This window comes from Ornithorhynchus anatinus, chromosome X5 (genome assembly GCF_004115215.2).
Source record: "Ornithorhynchus anatinus isolate Pmale09 chromosome X5, mOrnAna1.pri.v4, whole genome shotgun sequence".
Taxonomy (NCBI): Eukaryota; Metazoa; Chordata; class Mammalia; order Monotremata; family Ornithorhynchidae; genus Ornithorhynchus; species Ornithorhynchus anatinus.
Genome location: NC_041753.1, coordinates 37,004,536 through 37,019,618, shown reverse-complemented (window position 1 = coordinate 37,019,618; position 15,083 = coordinate 37,004,536). Strand labels below are relative to the sequence as shown.

At 41.7% G+C, this 15,083-nt stretch overlaps 1 protein-coding gene across 1 annotated transcript in view; it reads left to right on the top strand.

The window, feature by feature from the left end:
- Nucleotides 1-15,083, top strand: part of MOB3B (MOB kinase activator 3B) — a 190,264-nt gene that overhangs the window by 131,766 nt on the left and 43,415 nt on the right. The gene's annotated exons all lie outside the window — the stretch shown is intronic.

Sequence of the window (15,083 nt, the reverse complement as noted above, 5' to 3'; positions counted from 1 at the left end):
TACAGGAGTTCCACCTTTGGTCCCTCCTTCTGGTTTTTCTTGAATTGGCCCACAAATTGCCTCAGTTTGAACAACTTTAAGATAGGTAACCATCTTGACCAGTTTTCTGGTCAACTTAGGTGGGCTATGAGTTGGAGAGAGAAGGCTTAAAAGAAGGTAGAGCCAGAAAGATGGCCGGAGGGCAGAAAAAGGAAAGAAGAGAGAGGGAGAAAAAAGGGAAAATGTGGAGAGTAGCCCTTCTGAGTCATTGATATTAATGTCTGTCTCCCCTGCTAGACTTTAAGCTCATTATGAGCAGGGAAAGTGTCTGCTAATTTGTATTGTACTCTCCCAAGCACTTAGTACAGTGCTCTGCACATAGTAAGTGCTCAGTAAATATGATTGATTTATAATGGAAAGAGTACAGGCCTGAGAGTCAGGGGACCTGGTTTCTAATCTCAGCTCTGCCACTTGCCTGCTCTGTGACCTTGGGAAAGTCACTTAACTTCTCTGGGCTTTTGTTTCCTCATCTGTAAAATGGGGGTTAAATGCCTGTTCTAGCCTCCTTCTTAGATTGTAAGCCCCATGTGGGAGAGGGACTGTGGCTGACCCAGTGTTTAGTACAGTGCTTGTTTCACGGTAAACTCTTAGCAAATTCCACAGTGATAGTTTTTATTGCCCCTGACACAAGTCCAGATAGCAAAGAGAGCTAACTGGTCTAGTATAAATAGGAATATTGGCATACCCTCTGGCTCTCAGAAGGAAATGGTGGGAAAGGCCATGAAAATGGTTTTCCCCAGGCCAGAAAATATCAATGATTTATGAGAAGTTTCTGAAAATGAAGCTGTCATTTAAATGTTTACGGTCTGACACCTTTTGAGAAAAAGAGAACAAGAAGCATGGTAGATTATTTGTGGCCTCATTGGGAAGATTGAGGAAAGAGTATTCCAGTGGGAAGGGTGTTCTCCACATCCTACCCATTCCTCCCGCTTGTCCTTTTCAATTTGGGAGTTTGGGTGCAGTTTTTGATTTATTTCAAAAACTATTGCAGAACTCTCAACCTTTTGGTTTTTAGCACTCTCTATCATTCATTCGATAGCATTTATTGAGCGCTTATTATGTGCAGAGCACTGTACTAAGTGCTTGGAATGTACAATTCGGCAACAGATAGAGACAATCCCTGCCCATTGACAGGCTTACAGTCTAATCGACGGGCTTACAGTATCAGTCCTGGTGACTTGTGGAACACCAGTTTCTTGACAGAACTGACAAAGGAGTATCCTAGGATGACTTGATTTATCTCTTCCTCCTCATACCACTCCCTGCCTGTTGAGATAGTAAATTGCACATCTGTCCAAAATGAATAGGTCTAAGGGGGCTTGGGAACTGCCTCTTTTATCAGCTTATACCTCTTGCTGGCAGTCTATCCAAAGAGACTAACTTCTGGGGTCATTTAGCATGCCAGATTTGACACTTGAGTTCAATTTTCTAGGTAAGAAAAACAGGCTGAATAAGAATTAAGCATGAAAAGAGTAGTAAGATTGGTTCTGATTGAGGAACACTTATCTTCTGTCACGTGTATTTGCATATAATAGTGATTACAAAAATTATCTAGAACTGGAAATTTAAGCCATCGATGAACTAGGCTATTTACTAGCTGAAGTGAAGTAATTGCCAAATGAGGCACCAACAGACTAACTTGAAGAATGGCCCTTTTCTCGAGATTATCAATTTGTAGGTTGTCAGTAACCACAGTGGAGGGTAGGTTGAGTCGAGTGGGGAGCAATGTGTTTGTGTGTTTTAACCAAGTGCATAACCAAGAGGATTCTTTTGCCCTCTATTATAAGAGCATCTGCACCACCTTTTCAGTTGGGAAGGGGAGAAGGAAGGAATTTCAATTTCCTGAAATAACTTTTATTCAAAACCCTTTGTCTTCCTGAAATGACCCTCTCTTTAGCCCTTAGTTTCCTGCATTTGGCAAAAGGAATATTCCTCAGAGTCAAGAGATTTATCTATGAACCTTGGCTCTCAGGGAGATGCCATGTTCATTTTCTATCAGAGAAATGAAAATTGATATCTCAACTCCCCCCAAATTAAAGTGAAATCCTCCATAGCTAAGAATGAAAACCAGGCATTCATTCATTTCAGGAATTCCTGAAAAGCACTAGCTTCTTGGATATTAAAAGCCACATCTTTCTATGTTTTGAAATATATATATGTGTGTGTATATATGTATATAGACACATCTTCTTGGGAAAATATTTATCTATTTGAAAAATAGAACTGAGTCGCTATTTCCCAGTGTTCTCCTTGATGTAAAATTTATATGGATTGGGATTTGATGATGTGTGTGGGCAGTATCACTGAAGGTATATATGGGGTCTATTGGGGTGTGTTGCTGAGTGTGTGTGTGTGTGCGCACGCTGAGCCTGGGGGGTGGGGCGGTCACTGTGCATGTGAAAATGAGGGTGGGGGGTGGGGGTGTGAGCCATTATCCAGAGAAGTGAGCCTGGCAGTTTGGCTATAGCTATATATGTATACATATTTAAGCCTGTATTTTTTTATTCAGTTTGGAATACAAGGGAAGTTTTCTCCCAGCACATTTTACTGCTTTCATTATGTTTGAATAAAGTAATGAATAAGGATTTTCCAAGTTCTCACACCCATAGAGTTTGGCTTTCTCAGTGTAAAGACTGTGGAGCTATTTGAAGATACATGAAGAGGATTATAATTTGGAAACCTAATTTCCTTGATTTACTGAGGTTCTTCTTTGCTCTAGGCCTTGGAATAAGAAATTTCTTGATCTTCCCAACAGTACACATAGTTTTCCCACTTCAGCATGGAATGGGTGTGTTGTCTGGTTTTAGCTGGATAAGCACATAAAGAATTGGGCAGGTTTTATTTTGGTCTGTACATTATAAAAGAGTAACCACTGGAAATGGCAGAAATCCCACCCTTGAGCTATATGGAAACAAGGGTACTTAGCCAGAACTGGAGAGGAGAACCTTAATTTTGCACTTATAGTTTCCACATCTCAAATAGCCTGCAGCATCAACATAAGCTTTAATAATTATTCCTGATCACTATAATATGCATCCTTTAGAATGACTTTGAAATTATCTTTAGCTTTTCTGGAAAAAAATAAACAAACAAACTTTATGGCATTTTGACAGGCTACACAGGGCCTCAATTAATGTGCCCAATTTAAATGCAGTGCCATGGTATTTTCCCCCTGCCTTCTGAATTCAGGCCTTGCTTGATAGCTATGGCTACTTGATCTGATTCCCTTAGCAGTAAGAATATTGTTTGAAATTAGCTGGATAGGCAAGAAGAATGAGAAATCAGTTTAGTTCTTAAGTAGAGAGTTTTTGCCCTTCTCATGTCAAACCATATGAAATAGTAAGTGTTCTGAGAAAGCTGATCAGTAGTGACAGTATGTTCATTCTTGGATTGTATAGGCCACACTTTGAAATAATCTCTTTTCATTTTGGTTGGCACTTCAAAAGAGCCACAGCTAGTACAACTCTCCCCAAACCAGATTTTGGAGGTTTGAGCCCATCTGACCCAAGTCCAACAGTCTGGGGAAAATTGAGGGCCCAGTCCACTTGAAGTCTCAATTTTTCAAAGACTTTCCAACTTGCATGGCTGACTTTCTAAATGGGCTGCCACGTGACTTGCTTGCCAGCATAATCTATTATAATGTTGACAGGAACCCCTGTATGTGTGTATGGCCATAAACCCCAGATTGTATTACTCCTTCTGAGAGGAATACTAACCCCTCCCTCCACCGTCAATTCACACCCAGTGTGAATTGCCTAAGAAGCAGCAGACAGGGAAGTTCCTAGGAAATCTGGTGTCTAAGCACCATCACAGATTCCAGTAATGGCTTAAGGGGTAAGGTTGATGCAGTGAATGGAAATAATTAACTCTGGGCATCTAGCTGCATTACATTTGAATGAATGGCCTACTGGTGGCACCAGAGGTCTGGAAATGTTTTGCCTTGCCAGGGTCTGCCCCACTGTCACACGAGTTTAGGTGTGACCAAATAGGCTGAAAAAGTATGCTTATCAGTGAAGGAAGGTGGGGGGCAAGAAAAACATTTTGGCAATAACAGAAAGTTGAATTATTATAAGATACTCTACTTTCTAATGTACTGGTTTACAGAAGTGACCATCAATCCATGATCGGCTCAGAGGCTGTTTCCTCCTTTTTAAGTCAATCAATCGTATTTACCTAGCGCTTACTATGTGCAAAGCACTGTACTAAGTGCTTGGGAGAGCATAGTACAACTGAATTTGCAGGCACATTCCCTGCCCACAATGGGATTACAGTCTAGAGCAACTGAAGTGCACTCCACTTTGGGGCTTCACTTAAAAAAACCATCTCAAATTTCTGTGAAGCTTGCTAAATCAACACATCTTCTGCTTACAAAACCGACGGTTTTTTTTGACCACAATCTTCCCATATCGGCCCCTTCCTCTCCACCTGTTCAGGTACCACCCAAGCTCTCATCATCTCCCCACCAGACTACTGCACCAGCCTCCTCAGTGACCTCCCCTCTTTTGTCTACACTACGTGCTGCTTCAGACAGTAACTGAGTGAGGCAATCCCTCCAAGGGGCACCATCAGGAAAGGGGGTTGAGATCAGGGACAGCAATGGAGCTATCTCAGGGCAGCAGTACTTTGAAATTTTAAAGGGCCACCTGTCGGCAGCAGCATCTGTGGCAACGAGAACCTAGGAGAGAAATGAATCAATCAACTGTATTTATTGAACACTTTGTGTGTGCAGACCACTGTACTAAGTGCTTGGGAGAGTACACTATAACAGAGTTGGTAGATATGAAGGGAATGATTTCAGATCCAGGGGTATCTGGCAGGGGACTCCTGGGGAAACACTTTAGGTTTTGGGGAGTTTGAATGGCCTTTCATGCAACGTCAATGCATTGTTCTGCACCATAAATAAGGTCAGGCCAAGTCCTCTTAAATGCAAATGAGCAGTAGGAAATAAAATTGGCAGATAGCAATGCCTTTATATGTTAAAGGACTCTGAGATAGGGGCATATGTGTGTTTCTGCATATGTAAACAAAGTGAGAAGCAGTCCAGGAAGGTGCATAGGCCTGGGAATCAGATGTCCTGGGTTCTAATCCTGTCTCCATTACATGCCTGCTGTGTGACCTTAGGCAAGTCACTTAACTTCTCTGTGTCTGCTTCCACCTCTCTAAAATGGGGATAAAATAGTTGTTCTCTTTCCCCCTTTGACTGTGAGCCCCATGTGGGACAGGGATAGTATCTGACCTAATTGTCTTGTATCTATCCCAGAACTTAGCACAGTACTTGGCACATAGTAAGTGCTTAACAAGTACTAATGATAGTAATAATTACGATTATATATGTAAATTCCACTTCAACTTAATGAGTTAAAACAGCACCTAGCATTCCAAATAAATGAAGTATTCAGAGAATGGAAACACTGTTTCCATTTCCTCCAGAGAGATTGGGGGTCCTGTTTTGAACAGGAAGGTCTCAGGTGCTCCATGCTAAGGCCAACAATCCAGTCAATCAGTGGTATTTATTGAGCACTTGTGTGTGCAGAACACTCCTCTGAGAGCTTGGTAGATACATTCCCTGCCCAGTTAGCTGGAAGTTTTTCAAGCTATCCACAGCTCCTAGCACAGACCAATGGTACCACCAGGGAGGGAGAGCAAAGGGATACATAGAACTGATTATAGAGATGATATGGAAGAAAAGTGATTTCTGGAAGAAAGGTACTTTTAATATCTGCCTAGAAAGATATATATCTATATATAGATATATATGAAGAAAGAGAGATTGTTAATTCACAGGATATTTTAAATGTCGTAAATGTCTTGGGCCCTCCTCATTTAGAAATGATTTCTCCTTTCATATCCTCCTTCAAGGACTTGGATATCAATAGAAACATTCTTCACAACAGGCATAAAGAGATCATTAGCCAGACGTGTGCACTGTAGGGTCTAGGGCCCTGGAGCAAACTCCTCCAGCAAGTTTGGTATAATCCTAGTTTGTGTTATTTGGGCATCTTGCAAGGCCCAAATGTTGATACAGTCTTCTCCCTAAATGTTCCCCGTTGGTTCTGTTGAATTAGTGTGCTGGGGAATTTAAATTTGATCTCTTCTATCAATGGACTACTAATGTACTGTTTGCACATTACATAGTTTATAAGAGAATGAAACTGCTTCCTGTTATCTTTTAAGGTGTTGAATTTTTTGAAAGTTTATAGAAGGGAATTGAGGCAGGAAGCACCAAAGTAAACTGTATGCGTGTGTCCCATCATTTCAAAACAAATAAAATACCTTAGGTCAAACAAGCATCTTGACTGTAGACTTTGGGATTTAGGTTTCACTTTCAATTATTTATTTGTTTTTATTTTTTCTTTGCAGCCTGCATTCGGTCTCTTCACTCATGGTTGTGCACACCCATCTCTGACTTTAATTTGTTGTGTTTTAGTATTTACAGAATTAAAGAGCTACAGTGTTCTAGAGGCTGACATTATTTTGGAACTAGCACTCTACTTTTTTCCATCCTGTGAAGTGCAAGAGCCTGGATTGTGGAGGAGGGGAGAAGGTGCTTAGGGAATTTAGGTTGAAGCCTTGATAGGGAAGGGGGGTGGGGGAGGGGAAGAAATAGGGAATAAAGGAAGGAGAGAAGGGGAAGGGAGAAGATGGTGAGAGAGACCTTGCAGTCTTCTTATTTTTATTGCACGCTCCCAAGTGCCTAATACAGTGCTCTGTACACAGACTTTACCCATTCAGGTTGTGATCTACATAGAATTATACAACTTGTTAGTGGTTGTGTCAGGACAATTAATCAAGCCAATGCTCTATGCTGGAGATTGTCATTGAGACAGGATTGGCTAAGCTTCTCTAAGAAATAGTTTATCTTGTTCTGGCATCTTGCACTTGAATTTTTCCTGTTCATTAACCTGATGGGGGCAAGAATAAAGAGGGGAAGGTGGGGAACAAACAGCCACAGGTACAACAGATGGACAGGGAGTCACTCCCCTTTCAGAACCATACATCAATTTGCCAGATTACAGGTGTCCCTATGTTAAAAGCCCACTTGAAAGCCAACCTGCCCCAAGAAGGCTTCCCTGATTATCTCCAATATCTCCAAATATCCAATAGGTTCAAATCAAAGTGCAGAGACGACGCAGAAGGGAGAGGGAGTTGAGGGGGGAAAAAAGGGCTTAATTGGGGAAGGCCTCATAGAGGAGAGGCATGCAAAATAACATGAAACACAGGCCTGGAAGTCAGAGGACCTGGGTTCTAATCCCTCCTCTTCTACCTGTCTTCTGGGTGACCTAGGGCAAGTAACTTAACTTCTCTATGCTTCAGTTTCCTCATCTTTAAAATAGAGATAAATCCTCCTCCATCCCCCTTAAACTGTGAGCCCCTTGTGGGACAGGGACAGAGTCCATCCTGCTTATTTCCTATGTACTCCAGCGCTTAGTACAATGCTTGACACATAATTAGCACTTAAGGACAATAATAATAATGAAGAAACTGGGTAATATAATAATAATGTTGGTATTTGTTAAGTGCTTACTATGTGCCGAGCACTGTTCTAAGCGCTGGGTAATATCCAGAATTTCTAGGACACACGTAGGAGCTTGCTAAAACATTCTTGTTCAGAACCCCTGTTCTACTTTGTATAACCTTCCACAGTGCTACAAAGCCAGTTATTTGCTGATCAGTAAATACTGACTAGCATTATGACAAGTTGTCAGGCGGTCATCAACATTTATTGAGCAGACACCATCCAGGGTCCTATGCTTGGAGGGGATAGGAGATTGCAGTAAAATGGATCTGACTTGGCTCTCTTCTCTAGAGGGGGATGGCGGTGGAGCCTCAGAAGGGAAGCTCATCTAATAACAGAGAAGTCAAGGAAAATAGGTCCCAGCTAGAAGCAGAGCTACCTCAACAGTTATCCCCAGAACTATTGGTCTGGAGAATAGTTCTATCCTGAGAGTCAGGAGGAAAAAGTACTTCATCTAAGGAAGCGTATGTCCTAATGGAAAGAGCCTGGGCCTGGAAGTCAGAGGATCTGGGTTCTAATCCTGACTTCACTTATCTGCTGTGAGATTTGGGGCAAATCACTTAACCTCTCTGTGCCTCATCTGCAAAATGGGGATTCAATATCTGTTCTCCCTCCTACTTAGACTGTGAGGCCCATATGGGATCTGATTATCTTGTATCTACCCCAGCACTTAGTACAGTGCTTGGCATATAGAAAACAGTTAAGTACTAATTATTATTGTCATCATTAATATCATTATTATTATCAGCATCATTATAGGCAACCTTGAGCAAGTCACCAGTCATTTCAGTTCTTTCTTTATTCTATTTGGGAGTGCCAAGTAGAGTCATTAGAAGATCATAGTGATCATTCAAAGTTTTGATGGCATGTGTCATTATCAAGGGCCCCGACAGCCTTTGTTTAGGTCAAGGACTTAAAACGATCTTTGATTAAGAGATGAATGGTGCTACTTAGAATCATTTTTACAGGGCTGTGGCATGGTGTTTTCAATTTCCCAGTGGTAGCAGGTCTTAATGGAACATATTGACTTTCATATTTATAATTAGGAGTCTCCTTAGCCCAGGCGTCAACTCTATCTCCAGTTGCACCCTCCAAATAAAAGGGCCCTAGATACTAGTTAAGATCATTTCTTTTTGGTTTGTTGGTGAAGGTGGAATTGTGGACACAGTGACATTTTAGCCTTCTTTCGGCATCATCTCTTGCTAACTTATGAGGCCTGATGAAGCCTTGCTGTTAAATTCCAGAAACCTGTGGGACTGCAAAATTGTTCTGTCTCCAGCCTCTGTCACCCTTTCCATCTGACCAAGCGCCCCCTCCGTTACTGCTTCCAGTAATTGGCCTGCTACAAGTTCTCTGTGTTTCCTCCAAATAATGTTTATTAGTTACTTTCAATAATTCAGTCAATATTATATGACTGCTTATCCCTGATTTCTTTTGGGTAATAATAATAATGTTGGTATTTGTTAAGCACTTACTATATACAGAGCACTGTTCTAAGTGCTGGGGTAGATACAGGGTAATCAGGTTGTCCCACGTGAGGCTCACAGTTAATCCCCATTTTACAGATGAGGTAACTGAGGCATAGAGAGGTTAAGTGACTTGCCCACAGTCATACAGCTGACAAGTGGCAGAGCCAGGATTCGAACCCATGACCTCTGACTCCCAAACCCGGGCTCTTTCCACTGAGCCACGCTACGGCTGAGTAAACACATACCAATATTTTTGGATTCACTAGTACCCTTGGTAGTCATCTAGATTTATGAAAGTTTGGCTCTGCTTTCTGTTCTAGGGACCCAAGAGCTTCCCTGTCAGATCTTCCTGTTGGGAGGAGTTCCACAAAATTAGTCTGGTCAGAGGAATCTGATGGAGCCAAGAATCTCACTGTGACTGGGCCAAACTAATACTGATCATAAAACTAGCACTTTAAGCTCTCTAATATATTTGCCATTTCCATTTTCAGCAAACTCAGCAGTTTGGAAATAGATTAAATTCCCTTTGGGGGCTTTAATTTTAAATCAATAGTTAATATAATCTCTGTGATTTTATTCATTCTTAGCCTGACCTTGTATCTTCACCTCGTTGGCAGGACTGCAGAATAGGTGTGGCCAGCATAGAAAGAGATGAGCATGATAGACACAAGTGGAGGTGGGAGCAAATGCGAAGGGAGGGAACGTAAGGTAAGGTTTCGAGCAAGACGGTTCTATCTGTTACAGGCTCGTAGAACTTGATTGAAGAGAAGCATTGGGGTTTCCATAGGCCTGGAAAATGATGCTTCTGGGGGAATTGACAATCTGTTTAGAACTTGTAGGGTGGTTTGGGCCGGCTTCGGGCAGTGAGGAGTGAGCGCAGCACAAAGAGGAAGGGAGAGTACAGAGTAGTAGCTTAGTCTCTTCTAACCATTACCAGCTATTGATCCTATCGGAGGGGAGACTTTTTTTTAGTTGGTTGAAGGGTTTTGGGCGAGTTGGAGCGGAGAGAAAAGGAGGTAGTAGGCTTTTTAGTCAGAGGAACAAAGTCCCACTGCATTGGATTGTTTTCTTTGGCACACAGGACAGACGCTTCCTTAAGTAACGCCCTGAGATAACACAAAACATCTGTTTGGAAGTATCAGTTCACTGCAGCTGAATTTCCACAAGGCATCTTTAGATGCTTTGTCAAAGATTTTCTTTTGCAGGAGGGCAGGGGGGTTTGGTTTAGGGGTTGGGAAGAAACTGAAAAGAGAAAACTCTGGGAAATTGCTCTGAATTTAGAGGAAGTGTGTGTGTGTGTGGTGTAGTAGATCGTTTTTCATTTCTCCTCATTACCAAATTGCATTTTGTTTTGTAACTATTTGAGAAATGGTATGTTCTCAGTCATGTTGCCAAAAGAGGTCTGTTTTCTTTTCCCATGTGTGTGGTTTTCTTTTTTTTTCATAAACTATTGAAAATGAATGATTTTTATGACTTGTAAAGGGATTTTCACATGTGCAGTGATATTTCAGAGCTCTATAGACAAAAAACTCATTGACCCTCCCAGACATAAATAATAATTTGAAAGGGAAATGCAGACATTTTTGATCATTAATTAGCACACCACTGGGGTCCCTGAAGACTTTTCTGGGTGGATTAAACTTCATTTCAGGTCATGGGACAGGTGTAAACTGTGCAAGACCTCTAACATAAATGTGCATTTTGCCTATCATTGCCTCCAAATCACATTTCCAGGAATGGGTTTACTATTTGGAATGAACACAAAATGATCTGACCTTCTTAGACATGTTATTTCACAAGACTGAGCTGTCTTAGGAGGAAGAGGGTAAAATATAAATAATGAGGGGATTAAGACAAAGCCACCCTTTAAAAGAAATTGTCTGGTAAGAAGCTTGATTTGCTTTCATTGATACTTCTTAGAATGAGGTGGAAGGAGTGTAACCACTGTGACTTAGTAAATATGTTATTTTATTTATTCCCAGGTCAACTGCTTTCGAACGATATTATGAGCTGACAAAGTCAGAGAGGAAGCCCAATATAGCCATTGATTCACTGTAGAAACCTGAAGTGTACAGTTAGATATTTTGCCCTTGCTTGCATAATTTGGTGTGTTCTTGATCTGTGTCCTGGAACCCGCTAGCTGAACTCTGGGATACCAGAAATTATCTTTCAGTTATTCTTCTTCCCACACTAAAGCTTGGAGACCTGGCTCAGCCTGACATCAAATCAAGGCCAGTTCACATATCCAGAAGTACTTACTTGCCCTATTTTTGTGTTTTTTAAAGGAGTGGGGACGGAGAGGGAGTGAGAAGAAACAAGCCCAAAAATTCCACTGTTTTCATTTTTTGTTGATGTTTTTCTGTCCTTTAGTAACCGAGGAGCAGCCACCTCATCCAAAGCAGTGTAGCTTTCCCTGTCTAGCCATTTTCAATCAAGTCCTTGTAATGTGATAGAAGAAGTGAGAAGCAACATAGCCTAGTGGATAGAGCACGGGTCTGGGAGTCAGAAGGTCATGGGTTCCAATCCCGACTCTATCATTTGTCTGTTGTGTGACCTTGGGCAAGTTACTTAACTTCTCTGTGCCTCGGTTCCCTCATCTGTAAAATGGGGATTAAGACTGTGAGGCCTGTGTGGGATGGGGAATGTGTCCAATTTAATTATCTTTATCTACTCCAGTACTTGGAACAGTGTCTGACACATAGTAAGTGCTTAACAAATACCATTATTATTATTAATGATAGGAAGAAAGAGTGCTAAGTGGTTTAAATAAACTGTTTCCACTAATAATCATAATTGTGCTTTTTGTTAAGTGCTTACTATGTGCCAACACTGCTAAATGCTATGGTAGATGCAAAATAATAAGGTCCCACATGGAGGTCAAAGTCTAAGTAGGGGAAGAACAGGTATTGAATCCCCATTTTGCAGATGAGGGAACTGAGGCACAAAGAAGTTAAGTGACCTGTTCAAGGTTACACAGTAGACAAGTAGCAGACCTAGGATTAGAACCCAGGTCCTCTGACTCCCAGGCCTGTGCACTTTCCATTAGTCCACACTATTTCGCTACTGAAGCACTAGGGATGAAAACCAGGTCCGGGGAGGAGGTTTGAGGAAGAGAGGACTGTTATTAAATCAATTTAAGGAGAAAAGTTGGTATACCAAGACAGAAATCAGAGCCAAATCAATATGTGCTTTTGAGGATAAGAATCCATTACATGGCTAGTTTAATAGCAATGAGGTCACAGCATTGTACTGGGACAAATTTGTAAACATAGGAATTCTCATTTGGAGTATGATGGGCAAAATAATGTGAATCTGCGCATCATTTAATCAAAAATCTTTGCCTCAAACCCCCACATTGAAATCAATTTAAATACAATTGCACATTTCTGGCCAAAATTATGAGCTGATTAAGGACTAGTAAAAGAGTTGGTGAGGGAGGAGTTAGAAATGAATGGCTAAAATCAGAACTGTGCATTATCTGTGGATTCTCTCATCCAAGGCCTGTATTTCCAATAAGTGATGTTTTATGATCTGAGGTTCTAACAGCTTCATGAACAAGAAAGTAATCAATTTTCCTATCATTTACTGATCCATTATACTGCCTTTGCTTGAGAAGAAAACTAATTGAGGCCATTTAAAATAATTCAAGCTTTCATAAAACCCCTGGATCTGCTGTGGTAATTTGGATGTCCTGAGCTGGCCTCCTGCAGCAACAGATAACCCAAATTTATCTTGGTGAGCATCAACACTAGACAGTCTCTAACATACTAAACAAAACTTTCAAAAATGCCCTATCTTGGGCTGGGTCACTAACCATACACAAACAGTAATCTCTCATAGTAGGCATTTAACAAATGCCACAATGGTGGCGATGATAATGATTATTCTAATAATAATGATATTTGTTAAGCACTTACTATGTGCCAAGCACTGTTCTAAGTGCTGGGGTCGATACAAGGTAATCAAGTTGTCCCACGTGGGGCTCACAATCTTAATCCCCATTATACAGATGAGGTAACACAGCAGACAAATGGCGGAGCTGAGATTAGAACCCAGGTCCTCTGATTCCCAAGCCTGTGCTCTTTCCATTAATCTATGCTGCTTCTCAGTGAATAGGATAGGAAATTTAGAAGACTATATGAAGTAAATTAAAAGCCCTCAGATGATCTGAGGGTATCTGACCCTAATGTCACAAATAGCTATGGAAAACAGGTCCAGGTGCATAGTTTTAAAGGGAATTCATCCAGTCTCAACTTCAAATAGATGGTAAGTGAGAATAGCGTCACCTCAGGACATGGGATTAGAGGGGGTGGCATTGGAAGCACTTAGCCTCCCTTGCCTAAGATGGAAGGAGAAACTGTGTGAATAGGGATTTGGTTGGAGACAGCAATGGTAGCAAGGGAGGGGTGTGGGGTCCCCCTAGAGAAATGCATTAGGTTCAGGGGTTCCCACCTCAAGGTGGCCAAAAGTCAGAAGCCAGCCCTGAAGTCATCAGTCTTCCAGGTGACAGAATCCTCTAAGTCAGTGCTTTTCAGCCTTACTCTTTGAAAGGACCACTGAGGAAATATTGGCCCATGTCCAATTCCACCAGCTGAAAAAAATGTGCTGCAGTGTCTTCTCCTTTTCTTGTGCTTAAGTAGCAGAGACTGCTGATAGATTGAGAATGGGGATCTATGACATTTTACAAAACATTGCAAAATGTAACCTGGAACGTGGCCTTTACATTGAAGAGATGCAAAGCTTATTTGGGGCAAAGTAAGCCAAAAGGTTGTCATCTTCTTTCCTTATTAAAGCAACAGCTACATTAGTTACCCAGGGACTTAAACTGAATACCAATAGGTGACTGGTAAGTACCAGAGTGCTAGAGCACTAGAGAAGCAACATGACCTAGTAGATAGAGCACGGGCCTGGGAGTCAGAAGGTCATGGATTCTGATCCATGATCTGCCACTTGTCTGCTGTGTGACCTTGGGCAAGTCACTTCACTTGCTTGGGTCTCAGTTCCCTCATCCGTAAAATGGGAATTCAGACTGTGAGCCCTATGTGGGACAGCGACTGTGTCCAACCTGACTATTTTGTATCAACCCCAGCGCTTGGAACAGAGCTTGATATGTAGTAAGCGCTTAAAAAATACCATTATTATTATTATTACAACCACCAAAGGTACCTTTATAGATGCTTGGAAAGCATTGAGCTCTATGCATTGTTCCCTAAATGTGTTCGGTGTTTATCCCTAGGTAAAGATACCCTTTAAGTGTGAGGCCCAAGAGAGTCATTCTCACCTCTACATTTGACTGCTCTCATTTGGTTTCCCTGCCTGCCACAGCATGTATTGTTACAGAAGAAGCTCGGCCACATCAAAGACAAACACACTATGAGTTCATCTGGGACATTTTGGTTTGTTTCCAAGCAGTTGTTGGCATTAGCACCTTGGGCCCTAGGAAGATTTTGTCACTGTTGAATGCCAAATTTGCTCTCATTCTTAATTCCTGCCCCAGAGGTCTCCTTCTGTGCCAGTCATCTAGATAACTCCAGCAGGATCTCTCTTGAGACCGACAGGCAGACCCAAGGCTTCAGGGATATTCCCTGAGCATAGGCGTCCTTGTGAGAGAGATGTGGTGTATCCTGTTCCCTCGGGGAGATCTTGATTCTCCTCCCCTATTGGCCCAGTGCCAACTAACAACCTCAAAACTCTAGTCGGAATAAAGAATAGAAACTAATCTGGTGTGGTGAGTACAATGCAATAGAACTGGTAGACACAATCTCAGCCCTCCAGGAGGGCACTTTCTGTGTGGTCTTGGGCAAGTCATTTACCTTCTTTTTGCTCTGTTTGCTCAACTGCAAAATGAGAAGGTAGAGTGAATGGGATAGCTACTGAACTATTTTAACTCAAGCAGTCTTTCAGTTCAGGGTTGTAAACAGCTTGTTGAGTACCAAGCACTTCTAATCCTCTTGACCCCTTGTGTGAGGGTCCACAGTGGAGTCATATGCACCCATGTCAGCTTGACCTCCCAATATTTGGTGCAAGTCACTCCGGTTGATCACGGCAGACCATTAGGG